This window comes from Coregonus clupeaformis, chromosome 28 (assembly GCF_020615455.1).
Source record: "Coregonus clupeaformis isolate EN_2021a chromosome 28, ASM2061545v1, whole genome shotgun sequence".
NCBI lineage: Eukaryota > Metazoa > Chordata > Actinopteri > Salmoniformes > Salmonidae > Coregonus > Coregonus clupeaformis.
The window spans coordinates 31,134,520-31,148,581 of record NC_059219.1 but is presented as its reverse complement, the minus strand read 5'-3'; positions in this window follow the sequence as shown (position 1 = coordinate 31,148,581).

Here is a 14,062-nt window from a genome sequence, read left to right as displayed (position 1 = left end):
TATCGCCTACAACTCAATTCTCAGCGCAGCAAATTGGACGACTCCACAGGCATTGATCATTCGCGACTTTAAGTAATTCCTGTTATCTCTAAAGCATCCCGTATATCTATAGCGCTGCATTTCGTCCCCCTCTGACCATGGATAGGGTTGGGAGCATTCCTGAGTTCACTTATGGTCCCACTAAGGTAATCTTAGGAGATATTCCTTTTGGCATACTGTAAATGCCTGTGCATAATGTACCTAATAAAGCATACTTATTTTAATTATCTTCAAAGGAATTCTGTAGAAGCAGCCTTTATTTTCAGACTCTGCAGGCCTGCTGGGAGGAAGCATATTACAATAAACAGGTAAGATTCATCCCACAAAAACAGTAACCACAGAAAAAAAGAGATAGATTTAATCCCAAAACAAGAGTTTTATTTCAAGACAGTTTAGAGAAGATGGTCATAAGAGTTCTTAATATCACTTGCAAATTGTGAGCAGTTGTGAAATGTTGCGAGAGGCCCTTCTGAAAGCACATTATATGGTCTTTAGTGGCACGGTCTCACACCTTACCTCATCTTGCAGAAGAAGCTCATGGTCCACTATCTGCTGCTCCAGAGTCGAGGCCATGTCTCGCCCCATGTCACTATGGAGCACATGAGCGACTGGCTGGTGTCTCAGGGCAAAATATCCCTTAGGGAGAGGTGAGTACCACGTCAGCTCTCACCTTCACTATCATTCTCTGTCACCAGCAGCACTCCAGGAGGTGTGGGTAAAATAAACAACAGATAAATAGGAAGCCAGGAAAGTTGAAATGCTTTGTGTTTTATTTGAAGGGTGTGGAAGGAAACCCTGGAGGAGGGGAACGAACTCGCTCGGCTGGTAAGAGAATGAGAGTTAGAGACTTAGACTATCAGTCAGTGAGCTCTTTTCTAGCCTTTCAACAACTAGTTAGTACAGCAGAATATATATGTTGTGATATTACACTAATGGGACTTCCTGTTTCCTACGGCAGACCTGGGAAGTAAACACCTGCCTAAAAATGATTGACATGGAGCACGAGGCTGTCTGCAAGCTCCGCCGCTCTATGCACCCCACCTCTCAGCTGGCGCTGACATGTGAGTTCCATGTACTGCCCTGCATACGGCTTGCTCCATTCATCTACACATCTGGAGCTATGCAGAAAAAAACTAGGGCAGTGTTTTCTGTGTGAACATTGCACATCGTTTAGCTTTCTCTGCTGCTTTTTGTTGATTTCAGCGACCCTAAGGTCCACAGCATCGTGGAGAGAGCTGTGAGGAGCATTCTGGACAAGCTGTCCAATAAGCCCTGTAGCAACCTGCTCAGCCCATCCCAGGTGGTGGTGGAGCTGGTGCCCAGGATCCTCCTGGCCCTGTGGCTTCAGCCAGAGGAAGGCCATTCAGATCACCCCATCCTCATAAGCGGGATGGCTGTGAGTATGGTGGTGGCCGTAGGGAGAAGCTCTCCAGCATGTTGAAGGCCTCTTCTCCTCACACCCCTTTCTCCCGGGCTGCTGCTTTTGACTCTGTGAGGTCGATCCTCGGGAGAATCAGCCAGTCCTTCTCCCTGGATGACCTCAAGACCCCTTTTTTTATGAGCTCTGTCTGTGCCTTTGTGGCGGACGAGGTGAAAAGCTACTTCCAGCCTACTGCAGACACCCTGCCAGTTCCCCCTGTCCTAGTGGTGGCCGTCTCCGGCACACTACCAGCTGACATCCAAGCAGGTGAGTAGCACTCATAGAGAGCACTCTGACAGATGCCTTTTGTCATGACATCCTGGTGCCTTGTAGTAGTAGAGCCAATCAGGATGTTAATTGTCACCCCTAACACAGATGCAGGCCAGGCTTCTTCCCACCTGGAGGTTGTGGAAATCCCCCATAACACAGAGGCAGACCCAGCTTCTTCCCACCCGGAGGTTGTGGACATCACCCCTAACACAGAGAAAGACCCGGCTTCTGCCCCCCTGGAGGTTGAGGGAATCACACCTAACACAGAGTTTGACCCAGCTTTTCCCCACCTAGAGGTTGTTGACATCACCCATAGCAGAGAGGCAGACCCGGCTTCTTCCCACATAGTGGTTTTGGACATCAACCCTAACACAGAGGCACACCCGGATTCTTCCCACCTGATGGTTGTGGACATCACCCTTAACACAGAGTCAGACCCGGCATCTTCCCACCTAGTGGTTGTGGACATCACCCCTAACACAGAGCCACACCCGGCTTCTTCTCACCTGGAGGTTGTGGACATCAACCCTAACACAGAGGCAGACCCGGCTTCTTCCCACCTAGAGGTTGTTGACAAAACCCGTAGCACAGAGGCAGACCCGATATCTTCCCACCTGGAGGTTGTGGACATCAACCCTAACACAGAGGCAGACCCGGCTTCTTCCCACCTAGAGGTTGTTGACAAAACCCGTAGCACAGAGGCAGACCCGATATCTTCCCACCTGGAGGTTGAGGACATCACCCCTAACACAGAGGCAGACCCGGCTTCTTCTCACCTGGAGGTTGTGGACATCACCCCTAACAAAGAGGCACACCTGGCTTCTTCCCACATGAAGGTTGTGGACATCACCCCTAACACAGAGTCAGACCCTGCTTCTTCCCACCGTATGGTTGTTGACATCACCCATAACTCAGAGGCAGACCCAGCATATTCCCACCTGGAGGTTGTGGACATCACCCCTAACACAGAGTCAGACCCTGCTTCGTCCCACCGTATGGTTGTTGACATCACCCATAACTCAGAGGCAGACCCAGCATCTTTCCACTTGGAGGTTGTGGACATCACCCCTAACACAGAGGCTGAGACGGCTTCTACCCACCTGAAGTTTGTGGTCATCAACCCTAACACAGAGTTAGACCCGGCTTCTTCCTATCAGGAGGTTGTGGAAACCACCCCTAACACAGAGGCAGACCCGGCTTCTTCCCACCTGGAGCTTGTGGACATCACCCCAAACACAGAGGCAGACCCTGCTTCTTCCCACCTGGAGCTTTTGGACATCACCCCTAACACAGAGGCAGATCCTGCTTCTTCCCACCTGGAGCTTGTGGTCATCACCCCTAACACAGAGGCAGATCCTGCTTCTTCCCACCTGGAGCTTGTGGACATCACCCCTAACACAGAGGCAGATCCTGCTTCTTCCCACCTGGAGCTTGTGGACATCACCCCTAACACAGAGGCAGACCCGGCTTCTTCCCACCTAGAGGTTGTGGACATCACCCCAAACACAGAGGCAGATCCTGCTTCTTCCCACCTGGAGCTTGTGGACATACCATTTAACACAAAGGCAGACCCGGCTTATTCCCAGCTGGAGGTTGTGGAAATCACCCCTAACATAGAGGCAGACCCGGCTTCTTCCCACCGTAAGGTTGTGGACATCATCCCTAATACAGAGGTAGACCCGGCTTCTTCTCACCTGGAGGTTGTGGAAATCACCCCTAACAAAGAGGCAGAACCTGTCTCGTCCCACTTGGAAGTTGTGGACATCACCCCTAACACAGAGGCAGACCCGGCTTCTACCCACCTGAAAGTTGTGGACATCACCCCAAACACAGAGGCAGATCCGGCTTGTTCTCAGCTGGAGGTTTTGGACCTCACCCCTAACACAGATGCATACCCTGCTTCTTCACTCTTGGAGGTTGCGGACGTCACACCTGAAGAAAAGCCTCTCATGGTGGCCGTCTACGCCACTCTGCCATCTGACATCCAAGCAGGTGAGTAAGACTTATAGAAAGCACTCTGACAGGTGCCGTTCATCATGATAACATGTAAAGTGTTGGTCCCATGTTTCATGAGCTGAAATAAAAGATCCCATTCAACTGGCCAGTGTTTAGAACCTACGGTTTGCATTTATTTACATTCTGCCCCGCTTTTGTCCCTTTCCAGAGGATGTTGCTGTGGTCGCCCTGGACGTCACCCCACACGTCACCAAGGACGTGACCCTGGATGTTCCATGCAGGGCGAGGAAAGGGGCAGTCCGGCGTTTTTCTTGCAGGCTTTGGAGGGCAGTGTGCTGCTGCGCTTGCCACAAGGAAGAGGAGGAACAATATTAATTTTTCATTAGACCAGAAACAGGATTGAACCATAGACCATTAAATTCTTTGCATTATAGTTGCCTTCAATTCTGATTTTCTTCTGTTTAATTCTTAATTAATTTCAGAACATTTCTCTAAACTTTGTGGAGTAGGTTGTATAAATAAGTGGGAAACATCCCAATCCCAATTTTAATGCTTGTAATAATTAACTTATTACATTTTTTAAAAATGTATTATTTGACAAAAAAGTGGAGGGCGCGACCAAAAAACTTTAATTATCATAGAAAACTCTTGCTCACTATTAAAAATGCATTGTTTTATTAAAGCAAGGTTAAAAGATTAACGTTTCGGCCTAGTCTATGACGATATGCAAGTTGTGTTTGCCCAGTTAAAGGGGGACCCAGACTCACCCTGGTTCTTGAGGGTTGCAGACACTGAATAGTTATCATTTGAAATAAATGGCACTTTTCAAGTCTTGACTAAAAATCTTTAATGAATATGAATTTAAATACAATTGACTTGAGGATCAGAGCAGGCAGGCTGACTGGCTAGCCCTGAAGGCCCTCTGCCTCTACCTCTGTGTGGTTAATCTCAGCCAAGAGGTTGTATGGGTTGTCTGTCTCTGTCTGGGTGTGAATCACTATCACTATGACCTCTTGCTCAGCCTGTCCGTTGGCCTGATTAGAAGGCTTTCCCCTCTCATTCCTTGCTCACAGGAGCAGGGGTGATGGCATCCGGGGTAACCTCTTCCTCTCCTGTATCTAACCCATCTTTCTGGCTGTGAGTTCGACTGAGGTCACTCGTTTTCTCTCCCAGGGTGTTGGATATTTTCCCTCCTCTGTGTCTTGTGTATTTTCTACATTGTAGAATAATAGTGAAGACATCAAAACTATTAAATAACACATATGGCATCATGTAGTAACCAAAAACGTGTTACACATATCAAAATATATTTCAGAATTGAGATTCTTCAAAGTAGCCACCCTTTGCCTTGATCACAGCTTTGTACATACAGAATGATACGAAATGTTCTGAGACCAGGTTGCGCTTTCACCTCCCCCTGTAAGAGGGGAATAAGGCAACCTCAGAGTTACATTCAAGGATACTTTATTGACACAAACGGATTAAATGGACATGGAAAGGTAGTGGAATGATAGTGGTCCTGTAATGGACAGATAACAGGGGTAATGAATATGCACACTAACTGATAGCACAAGTAGAGCAACAATGCTATTAACAAAGGAAGGGCTGTATTAATGGCATAATGCTACCTGCGGAGTATTACACAACACAGTAAAACACAGAGAGGCAACTTACAATAGGCAATGGTAGTAACTATAAAGAACAACAAGCAAGAATGATATACATGTTACAAACTCACAAACTGCACATTTTAGAGTGGCATTTTATTGTCCTCAGCACAAGGTGCACCTGTGTAATTATCATGCTGTTTAATCAGCTTCTTGATATGCCATATTTGTCAGGTGGATGGATTATCTTGGCAAAGGAGAAATGCTCGCTTACAGGGATGTAAACAAATTTGTGTACACAATTTGTTATTAGTCCCATCCTTCAACTCTATTCAATACCTCCCATCTATCTCTTAACACCATCCATATAGGATTTCTATTTGCCATATATATTTCAACCGTACTGTGATGTTTTACAAAAGTTCTGAACCTTTCTATTCTCATTGCTTCTACAGATTGTGAATTAAAAATAAACATTTTTGCTAAAAGTATTATTATATTATTGATTGATTGACTATGACTTTTCAGATCACCCAGTAATGCTATCTGCAAGGTTAGTTCCAGGTAAATATTGCAATGCTTTAGCCATTCCTGGACCTGTGTCCAAAAACAAGCTACAAATGGACAGAACCAAAACAAATGATCTAATGATTCTGTCTCTTCACAGCAAAATCTGCAGAGCTGGGAAGATTGTATCCCCCATATAAATAACATTCTATTGGTAGCAAGAATTGTATATAATAATTTAAATTGAAAGATTCAAATTTTTGAATCCGGTGTCGTTTTGCGTGTCAGTTCATAAACACTATGCCCACCAAAAGTTCCCACGCTGAGCGATATTGTTTACTACATCATTATGCATATAATTCAAGTCATACCTTTATTGTCATTCATGCTCTTATTTTTAACCGAGTAGCTTTGCAAAAGTGTAACCTGCGTCAATTCAGAGCTAGGAAATATTGAAATAACGTGCTTAAGAGGACTACACCCGTCGCTATGGGCGGGCTATAGGGGGCCGGACCCGCCCCCCAAAATGCTTGGCACCCCCCACTTGAGGCACAGATCTCTTAAAAAGTGAGGTGGAACTTTCTGAGGTGGAAGTTGGGAGAGTTATATTTCAGTGAAACGTAAGTGAAGGAGGCCCCGCTCTCTCGCTTTCCCAGATGTTTAGTTCATTTCATTCCGATCTCCTTTGCATTATTGTAGCCATTTTCTGTAGCCTGTCAACTGTGCGTCTGTCTATCCCTGTTCTCTCCTCTCTGCACAGGCTATACAAACGCCTCACACCGCGTGGCTGCTGCCACTCTAACCTGGTGGTCCCTGCGCGCACGACCCACGTGGAGTTCCAGGTCTCCGGCAGCATCTGGAACTGCTGTTCTGCGGCCAACAAGGCAGAGTTCATCTCAGCCTATGCTACCCTCCAGTCCCTCGACTTCTTGGCGCTGACGGAAACATGGATTACCACTGAAAACACTGCTACTCCTACTGCTCTCTCCTCGTCTGACCATGTGTTCTTGCATACCCCGAGAGCATCTGGTCAGCGGGGTGATGGCACAGGAATCCTCATCTCTCCCAAGTGGACATTCTCTCTTTTTCCCCTGACCCATCTGTCTATCTCCTCATTTGAATTCCATGCTGTCACAGTCACTAGCCCATTCAAGCTTAACATCCTTATCATTTATCGCCCTCCAGGTTCCCTTGGAGAGTTCATCAATGAGCTTGACGCCTTGATAAGTTCCTTTCCTGAGGATGGCTCACCCCTCACAGTTCTGGGTGACTTTAACCTCCCTACGTCAACCTTTGACGCATTTCTCTCTGCCTCCTTCTTTCCACTCCTCTCCTCTTTTGACCTCACCCTCTCACCGTCCCCCCCTACTCACAAGGCAAGCAATACGCTTGACCTCATCTTTACTAGATGCTGTTCTTCTACTAATCTCACTGCAACTCCCCTCCATGTCTCCGACCACTACTTTGTATCCTTTTCTCTCTCACTCTCCTCCAACACTACTCACTCTGCCCCAACTCAGATGGTAATGCACCATCGCAACCTTCGCTCTCTCTCTCCCGCTACTCTCTCCTCCTCCATCCTATCATCTCTTCCCTCTGCTCAATCCTTCTCCCTCCAATCTCCTGATTCTGCCTCCTCAACCCTCCTCTCCTCCCTTTCTGCATCCTTTCACTCTCTATGTCCCCTATCCTCCCGGCCGGCTCGGTCCTCCCCTCCTGCTCCGTGGCATGACGACTTATTGCGAGCTCACAGAACAGGGCTCCGGGCAGTCGAGCGGAAATGGAGGAAAACTAGACTCCCTGCGGGTTTGTCATATTTTCACTCCCTGCCCTTTCACTCCCATTTTCTTCCTCTGTTTCTGCTGCTAAAGCCACTTTCTACCACTCTAAATTCCAAGCATCTGCCTCTAACCCTAGGAAGCTCTTTACCACCTTCACCTCCCTGCTGAATCCTCCCCCCACCCCCCCCTCTATGTGGATGACTTCGTCAACCATTTTGAAAAGAAGGTTGACGAAATCCGATCCTCGTTTGTTAAGTCAAATGACACTGCTGGTCCTGCTCACACTGCCCTACCCTATGCTTTGACTTCTTTCTCCCCTCTCTCTCCAGATGAAATCTTGCGACTTGTGACGGCCGGCCGCCCAACAACCTGCCCGCTTGACCCTATCCCCTCCTCTCTTCTCCAGACCATTTCCGGAGACCTTCTCCCTTACCTCACCTCGCTCATCAACTCATCCTTGACCGCTGGCTATGTCCCTTCCGTCTTCAAGAGAGCGAGAGTTGCACCCCTTCTCAAAAAACCTACACTCAATCCCTCCGATGTCAACAACTACAGACCAGTATCCCTTCTTTCTTTTCTCTCCAAAACTCTTGAGCGTGCCGTCTTTAGCCAACTCTCTTGCTATCTCTCTCAGAATGACCTTCTTGATCCAAACCAGTCAGGTTTCAAGACTGGTCATTCAACTGAGACTGCTCTTCTCTGTGTCACGGAGGCTCTCCGCACTGCCAAAGCTAACTCTGTCTCCTCTGCTCTTGTCCTTCTAGACCTGTCTGCTGCCTTTGATACTGTGAACCATCAGATCCTCCTCTCCACCCTCTCCGAGTTGGGCATCTCCGGCGCGGCTCACTCTTGGATTGCGTCCTACCTGACAGGTCACTCCTACCAAGTGGCGTGGTGAAAATCTGTCTCCGCACCACGTGCTCTCACCACTGGTGTCCCCCAGGGCTCAGTTCTAGGCCCTCTTCTATTCTCGCTATACACCAAGTCACTTGGCTACCTCTAGCGAGCACATGGAGGGCTGTGCGGCCCCCCAAAGAAATGCCACCCCACACCATGACTGACCCACCGCCAAACCGGTCATGCTGGAGGATGTTGCAGGCAGCAGAATGTTCTCCACGGCGTCTCCAGACTCTGTCACGTCTGTCACGTGCTCAGTGTGAACCTGCTTTCATCTGTGAAGAGCACAGGACGCCAGTGGCGAATTTGCCAATCTTGGTGTTCTCTGGCAAATACCAAACGTCCTGCACGGTGTTGGGCTGTAAGCACAACCCCCACCTGTGGACGTCGGGCCCTCATACCACCCTCATGGAGTCTGTTTCTGACCATTTGAGCAGACACATGCACATTTGTGGCCTGCTGGAGGTCATTTTGCAGGGCTCTGGCAGTGCTCCTCCTGCTCCTCCTTGCACAAAGGCGGAGGTAGTAGTCCTGCTGCTGGGTTGTTGCCCTCCTACGGCCTCCTCCACGTCTCCTGATGTACTGGCTTGTCTCCTGGTAGCGCCTCCATGCTCTGGACACTACGCTGACAGACACAGCAAACCTTCTTGCCACAGCTCGCATTGATGTGCCATCCTGGATGTGCTGCACTACCTGAGCCACTTGTGTGGGTTGTAGACTCCGTCTCATGCTACCACTAGAGTGAAAGCACCACCAGCATTCAAAAGTGACCAAAACATCAGCCAGGAAGCATAGGAACTGAGAAGTGGTCTGTGGTCACCAGCTGCAAAACCAGTCCTTTATTGGGGGTGTCTTGCTAATTGCCTATAATTTCCACCTGTTGTCTATTCCATTTGCACAACAGCATGTGAAATTTATTGTCAATCAGTGTTGCTTCCTAAGTGGACAGTTTGATTTCACAGAAGTGTGATTGACTTGGAGTTACATTGTGTTGTTTAAGTGTTCCCTTTATTTTTTTGAGCAGTGTATATATACAGTGGGGGAAAAAGTATTTAGTCAGCCACCAATTGTGCAAGTTCTCCCACTTAAAAAGATGAGAGAGGCCTGTAATTTTCATCATAGGTACACGTCAACTATGACAGACAAAATGAGAAAAGAAAATCCAGAAAATCACATTGTAGGATTTTTAATGAATTTATTTGCAAATTATGGTGGAAAATAAGTATTTGGTCAATAACAAAAGTTTCTCAATACTTTGTTATATACCCTTTGTTGGCAATGACACAGGTCAAACGTTTTCTGTAAGTCTTCACAAGGTTTTCACACACTGTTGCTGGTATTTTGGCCCATTCCGCCATGCAGATCTCCTCTAGAGCAGTGATGTTTTGGGGCTGTCGCTGGGCAACACGGACTTTCAACTCCCTCCAAAGATTTTCTATGGGGTTGAGATCTGGAGACTGGCTAGGCCACTCCAGGACCTTGAAATGCTTCTTACGAAGCCACTCCTTCGTTGCCCGGGCGGTGTGTTTGGGATCATTGTCATGCTGAAAGACCCAGCCACGTTTCATCTTCAATGCCCTTGCTGATGGAAGGAGGTTTTCACTCAAAATCTCACGATACATGGCCCCATTCATTCTTTCCTTTACACGGATCAGTCGTCCTGGTCCCTTTGCAGAAAAGCAGCCCCAAAGCATGATGTTTCCACCCCCATGCTTCACAGTAGGTATGGTGTTCTTTGGATGCAACTCAGCATTCTTTGTCCTCCAAACACGAAGAGTTGAGTTTTTACCAAAAAGTTATATTTTGGTTTCATCTGACCATATGACATTCTCCCCAATCCTCTTCTGGATCATCCAAATGCACTCTAGCAAACTTCAGACGGGCCTGGACATGTACTGGCTTAAGCAGGGGGACACGTCTGGCACTGCAGGATTTGAGTCCCTGGCGGCGTAGTGTGTTACTGATGGTAGGCTTTGTTACTTTGGTCCCAGCTCTCTGCAGGTCATTCACTAGGTCCCCCCGTGTGGTTCTGGGATTTTTGCTCACCGTTCTTGTGATCATTTTGACCCAACGGGGTGAGATCTTGCGTGGAGCCCCAGATCGAGGGAGATTATCAGTGGTCTTGTATGTCTACCATTTCCTAATAATTGCTCCCACAGTTGATTTCTTCAAACCAAGCTGCTTACCTATTGCAGATTCAGTCTTCCCAGCTTGGTGCAGGTCTACAATTTTGTTTCTGGTGTCCTTTGACAGCTCTTTGGTCTTGGCCATAGTGGAGTTTGGAGTGTGACTGTTTGAGGTTGTGGACAGGTGTCTTTTATACTGATAACAAGTTCAAACAGGTGCCATTAATACAGGTAACGAGTGGAGGACAGAGGAGCCTCTTAAATAAGAAGTTACAGGTCTGTGAGAGCCAGAAATCTTGCTTGTTTGTAGGTGACCAAATACTTATTTTCCACCATAATTTGCAAATAAATTCATAAATGTGATTTTCTGGAAAAATAAAATCTCAATTTGTCTGTCATAGTTGACGTGTACCTATGATGAAAATTATAGGCCTCTCTCATCTTTTTAAGTGGGAGAACTTGCACAATTGGTGGCTGACTAAATACTTTTTTTCCCCACTGTATATGTATACATACATACATACATAGACACATACACACAAACACACATATATATACATACATATATACACATATATACATACATATACATATACACACACACACACACCATTACACATCACTATTATTAAAATACCAGTGGCATTAAAATAAAGGATAGTTGTAAACAAATTAATAAGAATGGCCCAAAAAATAAGTACAATGCAATCTGCAACCCTGTGTTTGTGTGTGTGCGTGCGTGTGAATGAAAGGGTCTGTCTATCCCAGTAGTATGCATATTAGATGCAGTAGTTGGGGCACCTCTCCAATCTCTGATAGTTCTAGGTGTCTTTTGCCAGAGGTTACCTCAGCATATGTTGGCTGATGATCTGAATGATACATGGTGTGGACTGCATCATGTGGTGTACTTCTCTGAAGGACAGTGTTCTGCCCGACCCTGGAGTAGTGGGCAGTGCTGTGTTGTGATGGGCCAGGTCTAGTAGAGCTGTGTTGTGATGGGACGGGTCTGGTCGTGCTGTCCTGAGGCGGGTCTGATCTGGTAAATCCTAGCTGTGTTGGGCCTGGTCTTGTAGAGCTGTAATAAGCCGTGTCTGGCTATTCTCTCTTGGGGATGGTGGGGGTACTGTTGTTTCAGAAGGTGGTGGGGGGGGGGGGCTCTGTTGCTGGGGTGATGGGTGTGTGGGTCCCTGCCAAGTGTTGCATCCTTTAGGTCATTTTTTTACATTTTACATTTTAGTCATTTAGCAGACGCTCTTATCCAGAGCGACTTACAGTTAGTGAATACATTTTTTTATACTGGCCCCCCGTGGGAATCGAACCCACAACCCTGGCGTTGCAAACGCCATGCTCTATCAACTGAGCTACATCCCTGCCGGCAATTCCCTCCCCTACCCTGGACGACGCTGTGCCAATTGTGCGCCGCCCATGAGTCTCCTGGTCGCGGCCGGCTGCGACAGAGCCTGGATTCGAACCAGGATCTCTAGTGGCACAGTTAGCACTGCGATGCAGTGCCTTAGACCACTGCGCCACTCAGGTCCTTGGCAAAGGTTCTGATACTGTCCTGATCAAGATGTACATTATCGTATAAATGTTCACATGTCAGAGTGGGGTGGTGAGCCGTTCTGACGTTGAGCAGTGAGGCACAGTCCACAGTGATCTGTTGATTTATTTTTTTAGAGATAGACTGGAGATAGATAGACTGGAGAGAGAGAGAGGGGGACTGGAGAGAGAGAGAGAGAGAGAGAGAGAGAGAGAGATATACTATCTTACTCAAACTTGATCTTTATCCATAGATTACACATTAATTTTGGATTTTAGAATAATCCATAGATTAAAGTCCATACCAGACAATAGAATGGTTCAAGAGTGCACCTGTTCATACCGCTAAACTGTTTAATGAGCACTAGGTGGCAGTGTTTCATCGTGTTTGTTTGCAATATAGTGTGTGTTACAGTTTTAATTATTTTTTTATTTCACCTTTATTTCACCAGGTAAGCCAGTTGAGATCAAGTTCTCATTTACAACTGCGACCTGGCCAAGATAAAGCAAAGCAGTGCGATAAAAACAACAACAACACAGAGTTACATATGGGATAAACAAAATGTACAGTCAATAACACAATAGAAAATCTATATACAGTGTGTGCAAATGTAGTAAGTTATGGAGGTAAGGCAATAAATAGGCCATAGTGCAAAATAATTACAATTTAGTATTAACACTGGAGTGATAGATGTGCAGAAGATGATGTCAATTACTTGTTACCTGTCCAAAATTGTAATCAGTAACGTAACTTTTGGATTACCCAAACTCAGTAATGTAATCTGATTACTTTCAGTTACATTTTGATTACTGTCCCCTTAAGAGGCATTAGAAGAAGACAAAAAGGATCCATCAAACGCATTTGGTGTGTCATCATAGTGGTCTCTGATTGGTGGTCATCATTTGGTGTGTCATCATAGTGGTCTCTGATTGGTGGTCATCATTTGGTGTGTCATCATAGTGGTCTCTGATTGGTGGTCATCATTTGGTGTGTCATCATAGTGGTCTCTGATTGGTGGTCATCATTTGGGGAGTCATCATAGTGGTCTCTGATTGGTGGTCATCATTTGGTGTGTCATCATAGTGGTCTCTGATTGGTGGTCATCATTTGGTGTGTCATCATAGTGGTCTGTGATTGGTGGTCATCATTTGGTGTGTCATCTTAGTTGTCTCTGATTGGTGGTCATCATTTGTTGTGTCATCATAGTGGTCTCTGACTGGTGGTCATCATTTGGTGTGTCATCATAGTCGTTTCTAATTGGTGGTCAGACTCTCTCAGGTGGAACAAACTAAAACTTGTTTCAATGCTGAATTGAAAGTAATTTAGTGTAGAGAAATGGTTCAATATTTTTTTCGCAAACTTCCTTTCTGATTTTAAAAGTAATCCAAGAAGTAATCATCTCGTTTTTCAAAAGAATCTGTAATCTGATTACAATATTTTTGCTGATAACCTAACTGATTACAAGTACAGTTTTCTTGTAATCAGATTACGTGTGTGTGTGTCTGTGTGTGTCTGTGTCTGTCTGTCTGTATGTCTGTGTGTGTGTGTATGTGTTTGTGTGTGTGTGTTTTACACTCTGCACCCTCAGCAGTAAAGTGAAATATTATGACTCCAGTTCTGAGAAGATGAGACTTTGTATCCCAGAGCTGATGTCTTTACAATATCACTCCTGTCATCTGTCTGACATCACTTTCAATTTCCTTTTCAGTCTTTTTGTACTGTAGTCCTATTCTATTACCCCAGTGATATCTGAGACGTGCTGAGAGCTAGTCACATAGTAAAGGAGACATACAGTTGAAGTCGGAAGATTACATACACTTAGGTTGGAGTCATTAAAACTCGCTTTTCAACCACTCCACACATTTCATGTTAACAAACTATAGTTTTGGCAAGTCGGTTAGGACATCTAATTTGTGCAT